Below are 9,139 nucleotides of genomic sequence, written 5' to 3'. Positions count from 1 at the left end.
TCGTCTGTTGCGTTATGTGCAGGGGTTCCTCAACGCGCGCACTATTCGCGTGCCCCTGGGAGCGGCTCTCTCTCAGCCCCGCCCGGTGGATCTAGGCGTGCCGCAGGGGTCGGTGTTGTCCCCGTTCCTGTTCAATGTGGCGGTGTCGGCGGTGCCGGGCTGTCTGCCCACAGGCAACCGGCACCGCGTGTACATCTCCATATACGCGGACGACATCGCTCTGTGGTGCTTGGGACCTCCGGGCGAGGCTTCCCGCGTGAGAGACTGTCTCCAGGGGTCCCTTGACGCTATCGGCGACCGGTTGCGGGGCCTCGGCCTGGCGCTTTGCGCGGAGAAGACGGCAGCCATGGCGTGCGGAGCTCGCAGATGCGCCCGCCTGGCGCCGCTGACGTTGGCTGGGACGCCGCTGCCGTGGAAGAGCTCCGTGCGGTACCTCGGCCTGGAAATCGACCAGCGCCTCTCCTTCCGCCCCGCGGCGACCAGGGCCTGCCAGCAGATGAAGAGGACTACAGCCGCTGTGCACAAGCTCACTGCCCGGGGCCAGGGGATTTCTCAGCAGGCTGCGCTGCGCCTCTACAACGCCGCAGCCTTAGGGGCGATACTCTACGCGCTGCCCCTCGTCACGGTGCGCAAACCATCATGGAAGGCACTGGAGGTGCAGCATCGCAAAGCGCTGCGGACCTGCCTCGGTCTACCCGGAAACTCGCAATGCGAGGCAACACTGGCCGAGGCGGGCGCATGGCCGCTGCAGCTACAGGCCACGCAGCGCTCGCTGCATCACATCGACCGCCTTCACCGCGCACCAGACGGCGCGGAACTCCTGCAGCGCCTTCGTCACTACCCGCGCTCAAGAATGGGCGCGGCACTGCAGGAATATGACCAGCTGACGCGCGCCACGCCCCCCTACGGCCTCTGCTCCCCCTGGCCCCTTACGACGGAGGTACAGAGAGAGATCGTTGGCATCGCGGGAAAACGCAGCACACCACTATGTGCGGTGCAGCAGCTAGCTGGAGCCGTCATCTACGAGCAACTGCGCGACCATCTGCTTGTGTTCACTGAAAGCTCCGTGGTGAGCGAAAACTGCTCGCTCGCCGCAGCGGCCACCATCCCCGCCCTGCAGCTGCACCGCCAGCAAAGAGTGGCTTACCTGGGCTCTTCGACCACGGCGGAGCTACTGAGTCTTCGCCTGGGCTTGGACCTGGTGCTCACCCTTACTCCGCTGCCACCCAGGTGTGCTCTGCTGTGTGATTCCCGTGCCGCCCTCAGCCGCCTGCAGACTCCCGGCCGTGGCACCCCGTTGCTGTGCGCGTTACGCGAGCGCATTGAGCGCCTCGCGGAGCGCAGATGCAGTATTCGGGTGCAGTGGGTGCCCGGTCACTGCGGCATCCGCGGCAACGAGAAAGCCGACGAGCTCGCCACCGCCGCACATCAGCTTCCTCCCAGCGATGAACCGCTCGCCCTGGAAGACGTGCGTGCGGTGATCTACGACCACCTCCGTCAGCAACACCCGGACCCTCGCATCGCGCGAGGAGAGCGCATTTCTCTCGTCGGCGCGCGCTCACTGTCGCGCCTCCAGCGGGCGATGATCATCCGAGTGCGCGACGGCTGCGTGTGGCCCGGGGAAAGACGGGTGCGCCACGGACTTTCGTCGAGCGACGCGTGCGCTGACTGCGGCGCAGTGGAGACATTGGAGCACATGCTCCTTCGCTGTACCGCTTCTGCAGTGCCGCGTCGCGAGATGCTCGCGGCCTACAGGGCGCTGGGAATCATCCCGGACAGTCTCGAAGCGCTCCTGTGGCCGCGCGGCAGTGCGCGCACCCGTGACAGAACAATGGTGAGCCTCTGTGCGTTCATCGAGCAGGCGGACTTGACTCCCCGCTTGCTCTACACCAGGTAGTGCACGCGTGACACGTACGCTCCGTGGGTGCTACCTCGGACGGTATACGCGGCCGGGCGCCCCACCCCGGCCGCTAGTGCAGTGTGCCGCGCGCGCGATTAGTCCGCGACAGGACGCTACGTGCGCGCGGCTATGTACATACAGTTTACTTCTTGTGTAAGTGATTGTGCGCAGTGGCCGCTCGCGCGCACTTATTTTCGGACAATGCTTGGACATTAGCGCGCGAGCGGCGCGAACTTGATTACTTTTGTATTTTGTAAATAGTGTACAAACCTCTCCCCTGTCCTTTCTTGCTGTCGCTCCCCTCTACACTTCTCCTCACTATCCTCTCCCTTTCCCTTTCGTTTCCGCCGGCTGCAGCTCGGGTGCTTAAGATATTAGATAGCAATTGCCGCGGCCGGCAACAGTCTTTTGCTTCACTTTTTATTATTATTTTTTTAAATAAACCACTACCACCAGACTGCTTGCAACGAAAGCTAGCGACTGAGTGACGGAGCGCTGACAACAGTGCTGGAATGGCCAAAATATGTTTTTTTTTTAAGTTTTTGGAGAACAAAATGGGCGTTCTGGGGCAACTATGGAACAGAAAATGTGCATTCTGATGCAGCTGTGAAGTAGAAATATCGCCATTTTGTTGCAGTAATACCAGTATTGTGGAGCTCCAACACAAAAAATATTTATTAAAACAACCCCTCATGCTGAGAAGTACTGGTGTGGTTGAAAGTTTTGTTGCTTCTCAACCAACTATCCCATTTACCTCATCCTTCACAGTTTAGATACCTTCCCGACCATGTTGTTAATGGTAGCAACTGTCAGGCTTTTAGGGCTCCGCTCTTTGATTATCGCAGCAAAGTCTTGTCCCGTTGTCTCGAAAAAGTTCTGTGCCGCTTATGGAACGTTTATTCATGTCTTATGTGATGTGTATACTTGCAGTAATTTTTGACAAATCATCGCTCGAAGTCGCACGAAGAAGGCACAGAGCCCTGTTAGCCGCGACCCGACTTCTCCTTTTCTTGCACGCCAACAAAGGGAGCACGGAGGGCAGCCGCACAGTCAGCCCGCCTTGAACACGCTGGGTGAGAAAAGAAAAAATAAACGCAATACGGCTGGCTTCTTGACACACAGGCTGAGGACACGTGGTTTCCGAAGCTTCCACCAATTACGTGGCCGCAGAAAGGTCTTGCTCCACATGGCAGTGGAACAACAGCGACCTGATGCGATCAAAGTTTTTTTTTTTTTTTACCCGGTGGTGAGGCTTCTTAGTGTGCGCCTAGGTCCGTCTGTATGTCTGGAGTTTTCTTGACCTTAAATAAAATTAACTAAACGAAAGTACCTTACGCACCGAGTGGGTTGCGAATCCGGACGGCGCGATTAGATTAGTTTTGCTGGCCACTGCATCAGACCACTACATCACTGCCTTTTGTTCTATGTACATGAACCGTGTTCAAACCATATGGAAAACAGTAGCAGATCGACATGACACGTAATACGACACACCTCAGCAGCACAGCACTCGCTCTTACATCACCGCAGCCGAACATCCCGTGCCCTAAACTACCCGTCTCTCGCGCTGTGCTTTGGGTATCTTCTTCATCAACTTGCAGCCGTGATCAGTGGATTCGAATATCGAAACCGCAGTGCTAACACACCTAATTCGCATTTGCCGTAGCCACGACAAATGGACCAAAATTTGTTTTTGTGCCACTCTTTGTGCCTTGCACTGCTCTCTTCACAAAGCTGGTGGCAGTCCTGCGTAACCAGGACGTCAGAGAATGCAACTGATTCTCTCCAAAAACTCTGATGGGATTTTTGGGAAATGTTTGACCGCTTCAGTCAGGAGTGGCACATTAGCAGCTGTAAGGGTTTTTTTCTTTTTTTTACGTGAGCCGGCAAGCATGCGTTCATGCATGAGACCTTTCAGGACCGGTTTGGCAGACGCGCCAGCTTTGTCATTCTGCAACGTCGGAAGTAAAAAAAAACAGCGCACTTTAGAAGAAAGCTCGGCCTGCGCTCCACGGCTCAAGGAAAAGTAAAAGGGGAAAAAGAGAAAGGCGCACACAAAGGTACAGCAGGAGACAGCACCCTCTCCCTACTGCCCTTTGCTCTCTCCTCCCACTCACCCCCGCAACCGGTCACCTACGTACCTCTTGAAAATAACGCCCATTTCTGCCTGTGTTCGTCATCCATTTAATTCTGGGAATCTTGTGTCGCGTTGTCATAGCCTTTCTGAGAGGAACATATTGTCAAAGAGTTGTGTCGAAAGTGTAGCGTGAAATTCAAGCAAGTTTAGGTTCAAAGCGATGCCCAATTCTTCCTTATTTATTTTAAAATCAGCGATAGCAGTGCTTTTAGCATGCGGTTCGCGGGCGGTTCGGTTGTTCGATTCCCAGTGCCCCCCGGGTACATATCGCTTTCCAATGCATACAAATTTTTTCGTGGTTTCTCTGAGGTGAATTGACTCGAAAAATGTCTTTCACCTAACCTTATGTAGAAGAAAACACTGTTCCACGGCGCTCTTTGGTGCAAGGCGGCCCTTGCACCATTAAAACTTGACAACAAAAGAAAACATCCTTATGGGAAAAAACGCAACGAAAACAATTCTACGCGTAGGCTAAGTACACGCCAAGAGCAAAAACGAGTATGCAATCTGTACGTAAAAGGCGTCAGCAAAACCTTGGCCAGCATTCGCGGAAAGGAAGCGGTGGAAACTGGGTACCAGCCGGACATCATTATCAGGCGCCTCCTCCCCTGTCCCGAAGACCCGTCGTCCTACTGAAAAGATGCAAGGCGTGGTACGCAAAAACCCTGCTCGAGTGCATGGTGTCTAGAGCGGCGTTTACTTGAAGGGGTTTAGTTGAGGAATTCAGTTGAAAACCGGTTACTGGTTTCATGTAAACACCGCACAGTCGGTTCCGGGAGTCGAGGAAGTGAGTCCAGTCAACTCCGCTGCAGGGGGGGGGGGGAAGGGGGGGGGGGGGTGACTCTCGCTCAATCCCAACGGAAGATAGCACGTAAACCGGATAGAGACGAAGAGTCGGGTTAGTGGAAGTGGAGAGCACAAATTACGATCCTGTTTTTACGCTTGCGCCATCGCGCCTGCGAGACAGCGGTGCCGTGCCGCAATCTTGGAGGCTGCCACTGCCCTCACCCGCTGCGCTGCTCGACGCTTGGTGTCGCTGCAGTTGAACCGGTCTCGACTCGCTAAAATCTAGTTCATGTAAACACGCAATCGTCGAGTCGGGCTGACCTTACACAACTTGACCCCCCGATTCGATCTACCGCAGTCCGGTTCATGTAAACGAGGCTTAGGCTGGGGACACCAACAATATGACGGAAAGAGTGAAGCAGCACAAAGCTTATGTCAAGCAAATGAACAGAAGCGCAGTGGCCGTACTTCCCAGCCATGCCACCACAGGGGTGACTTTGACGGCACTATTGTGGTGGAAACAGAACCAAACTGCGCAGAAGCCTTCTACCTGAGTCATGACGGAGGAGAATGTTGAATGTTTTCTGGGAACCACTCCCTTTTCCTACATCCACGGTTTAAGCTCCGTGACCCTGCGGTCGACCTTATGTTGGCTTAAAAAAGGCTCCGCAACGCGCCCGCAGTCGCACCTTCAAGAAGTAGTAGTAATCGTTTACTGACAAAAAAAAAATACAAAAAGGAAGCATGAGAGCTGCAGCCGGTGGAATTCACGGAATTCAGAGCCGGCGGAAGTCACAGGGAGAGGATAGCGAGGAAAAGTACGGAGGAAAGCGACCGGCAGAAAAGACGGGGAAGCTTTGTACACAATTCACAAAATACAAAAAAGTATCAAGTTCGCGCCGCTCGCAAGCTAGTGCCTAAGCATTGTTGTACACATTTACAACGCGCGTAAATTAACTGCATATTCTAGGCCGCGTGCACGTAGCGTCCTGTCGCTAATGGACAGCGCGAGCGGCGCATTGCGCAAGTGGCCCGGATGGAGCGCCCAGGTGCCGCCTTAAAGCAGAAACAGAGCCGGCTTTGAAACGTCGTGTTATCCTACAAGAACTTATTTGGCTGGCGTTTACTTCTCAAATAAATGCAAATTATAGTCATAAAATTTTAATTGGATTTGCCTCTGGGTTGCCGCTTTGGGAAAAGGCGTAGCTTCCTGCACAGCAAATGGCAGATTTGTCAGAATAGCTCACAACATGCCGTTCTATGAACTCTTCGTTATCGCTTCATAGTTTGCACACACTTTTGACATGAACGCGGAAATTAGCAGCGGTTACGGCAATGGCAAAGCCCTTAGCTACGGCGAATGATCGAATAACTGGAGGCACTTTAACAACCTAGAAGAAATGCTGTGAATTACCACACTACGAATTGTTACTCTGGACAAAGTGCCTAATGAGGTAGTGAAACAGGCACGAAACGGAGCACCAGGTTTCTTGCATAGAATCCTGCAGTACTTGCAACGTACAAGCTTATGGGCGTCTATATATGTACAGATGACAGGAGTACAGCAAGAAGCCAAACGAATTCGGCTTGATTGGGTTTGTACCCTTACAGAAATAGCTTTATATTCAATAAAGAGACTACAGAGGTACACTGATTTCAACGCATCCCTGCTGCATTTTGACCGCATCGCCTAAACTTTCGAAGAGCTGAACGCTATTGAGCTTTAAGATGTAGCGATTAATGGGCTAATACCTAAGTTTCGTGGCTTTGTATAGTTAATGCGCACGCATTTCCACTATCACTCATCCTCAAGTAGCCACTGTATGCGTATGCAATAGTAAATGTGTCTGTAAAGCTCCGGAGTTTGCTTATAATCCTCTATAATACCCATACATGGCGAGCACTTTCTTGTAGCGGCCCATGTTTGTGTGCCTACATCCGATTGGGACACTTTTAATAAACGCGCGCATTCACAAGGCGTGACTTGATCTCCTTAAAGCAAGCAAAAAAAGCGTAGACGTGCGCCTAGCCAAACGCACCAAGAGAGGGCGCCACACGTTTCTTGCCGATGCTGAGGATGCATGATGAATAGAAAAATAGCCAGGGAAAAATTCTGCCTCTTTAAAATGTAAAATACTGTTGCGGGAAAGAATATATTTACAGATATTTACAAATAGACAAGAACAGCTGCGAGCGGCACCGAGAACACAGTCCGAACTTCTTTGTCGTCTTCTACTCTTCGTCTTCTACTCTTCCCACTCGTGCCATCGCTGTTTGTCGTCGTCGTCTACCCGCTTCAGGACCCCCGGCTGCTGAAACGCCGTCTCGGCATTAGGGCGGCGGCGTATGAGCGTCGTGATAAGGTTTCAGGCGACAGACGTGGACGATGTCGGTGGTGGCGCCAGAGGACGATGGCGAGGTTTCAAGGGGAGCAATTTCATAGTTCACGTCGGTAACACGGCGCACGACACGGTAAGGGCCACGGTAGTGCGAAAGGAGCTTCTCGGAGAGACCGACGCTGCGAGAGGGCGTCCAGAGAAGGACGAGTGATCCTGGGGTAAATTCGACGGCCTGGTGACGGCGGTCGTAGGCTGACTTCTGGGAAACTTGAGAGGCTTGAAGCCTACTACGTGCTATTTGGCGCGCCAGCGTGGCCTGGGAGATGGCGTCCCGAGCGTAAGCAGTGGTGGGGGCTGAAGAAGGCGGCAAGAGTGTGTCCAAAGGCAAGGTGGAATGCCTACCAAACAAAAGGTAGAAAAGAGAATAGCCTGTTCTGTCATGAAGGGAAGAGTTATATGCAAATGTCACATAAGGCAAGGCTGCGTCCCAATCTCGGTGGTCTGGCGATACGTACATGGCTAACATGTCGGTGAGCGTGCGGTTGAACCTTTCCGTAAGCCCATTGGTTTGTGGGTGGTAAGCTGTCGCGAGTTGGTGCTGCGTGTCACACGAACGAAGAATGTCGTGAACTACTCTGGATAGAAAATAACGACCGCGGTCGGTGAGCAGTTGGCGAGGGGCGCCGTGGTGAAGGATGACGTCTTGCAGAAGAAAATCGGCAACACCGGTAGCGCAGCTGGACGGCAAAGCACGCGTGATGGCGTACCGAGTCGTATAATCAGTTGCGACAGCGATCCACTTGTTGCCGGAGAGGGACGTCGGAAAAGGGCCAAGAAGGTCGAGGCCAACACGGTGAAAAGGTTCCGGAGGGATGTCGATGGGTTGCAGAAGACCGGCAGGCAAAGTGGAGGGCCTTTTCCGACGTTGACACAGGTCGCAAGCGGCCACGTAACGTTTGACAGAACGATAGAGACCAGGCCAAAAGAAGCGATGCCGCACCCGAGCGTACGTGCGGGACACGCCAAGGTGACCGGCTGTCGGCAGATCGTGCAGTTCTTCAAGGACAGAAGAGCGTAGACGTTGGGGTATCACGAGCAGGAGCGGAGGGCCATCGGAGCGTAGGTTTCGGCGATACAAAATGCCGTTCTGGAGCACATAAAGGTTCAGAGACGGAGATCGGTTTGCAGAACGGATGCCATCAAAGATAGGCCGTAAAGATGAGTCGTGGCGCTGTTCGTTGGCAATATCGGCAAGATCGGAGATAGCGAAGAGGCAGGGCAGGGTCTCAGCGTCCTCTAGGTCAGGTGGTTCTACAGGGTACCGGGATAAACAGTCAGCGTCCTGGTGATGGCGCCCTGACTTGTACACGACGGAGTATGAGTATTCTTGGAGGCGCAATGCCCAGCGACCAAGGCGACCGGTGGGATCTTTTAGTGAAGACAGCCAACAGAGAGCGTGGTGATCAGTGACAACAGCGAATGAACGGCCGAACAGGTAGGGTCTGAATTTAGCCACTGCCCAGACAAGGGCAAGACACTCACGCTCAGTAATGGTGTAATTTTGCTCTGCGGCTGAAAGTAGGCGGCTGGCATAAGCGATGACTCGATCCTGACCCTGTTGACGTTGGGCTAGGACGGCGCCGATGCCATATCCGGAGGCGTCCGTGTGAACCTCTGTGGGAGACGACGGGTCAAAATGTGCTAAGATGGGCGGAGTGGTCAGCAAATGAACGAGGGTTGAAAATGAGTTTTCTTGAGCAGGGCCCCAAGTAAAGGGGGTGTCGTTCTTCAGAAGATCGGTGAGGGGACGAGCGATGCCGGCGAAATCTTTGATAAAACGGCGAAAATACGAGCACAAGCCGACAAAGCTGCGCACATCTTTCGACGACTTTGGAAGAGGAAAGTACTTCACAGCTTGAATTTTGATGGGATCTGGGCGTACACCAGAAGCGTCAACGAGGTGTCCGAGAATAGTTA

This window comes from Amblyomma mixtum, chromosome 9 (assembly GCF_055824585.1).
Source record: "Amblyomma mixtum isolate Tamu chromosome 9, ASM5582458v1, whole genome shotgun sequence".
NCBI classification, from domain to species: Eukaryota; Metazoa; Arthropoda; class Arachnida; order Ixodida; family Ixodidae; genus Amblyomma; species Amblyomma mixtum.
Note: the sequence above shows the minus strand (reverse complement) of the source record.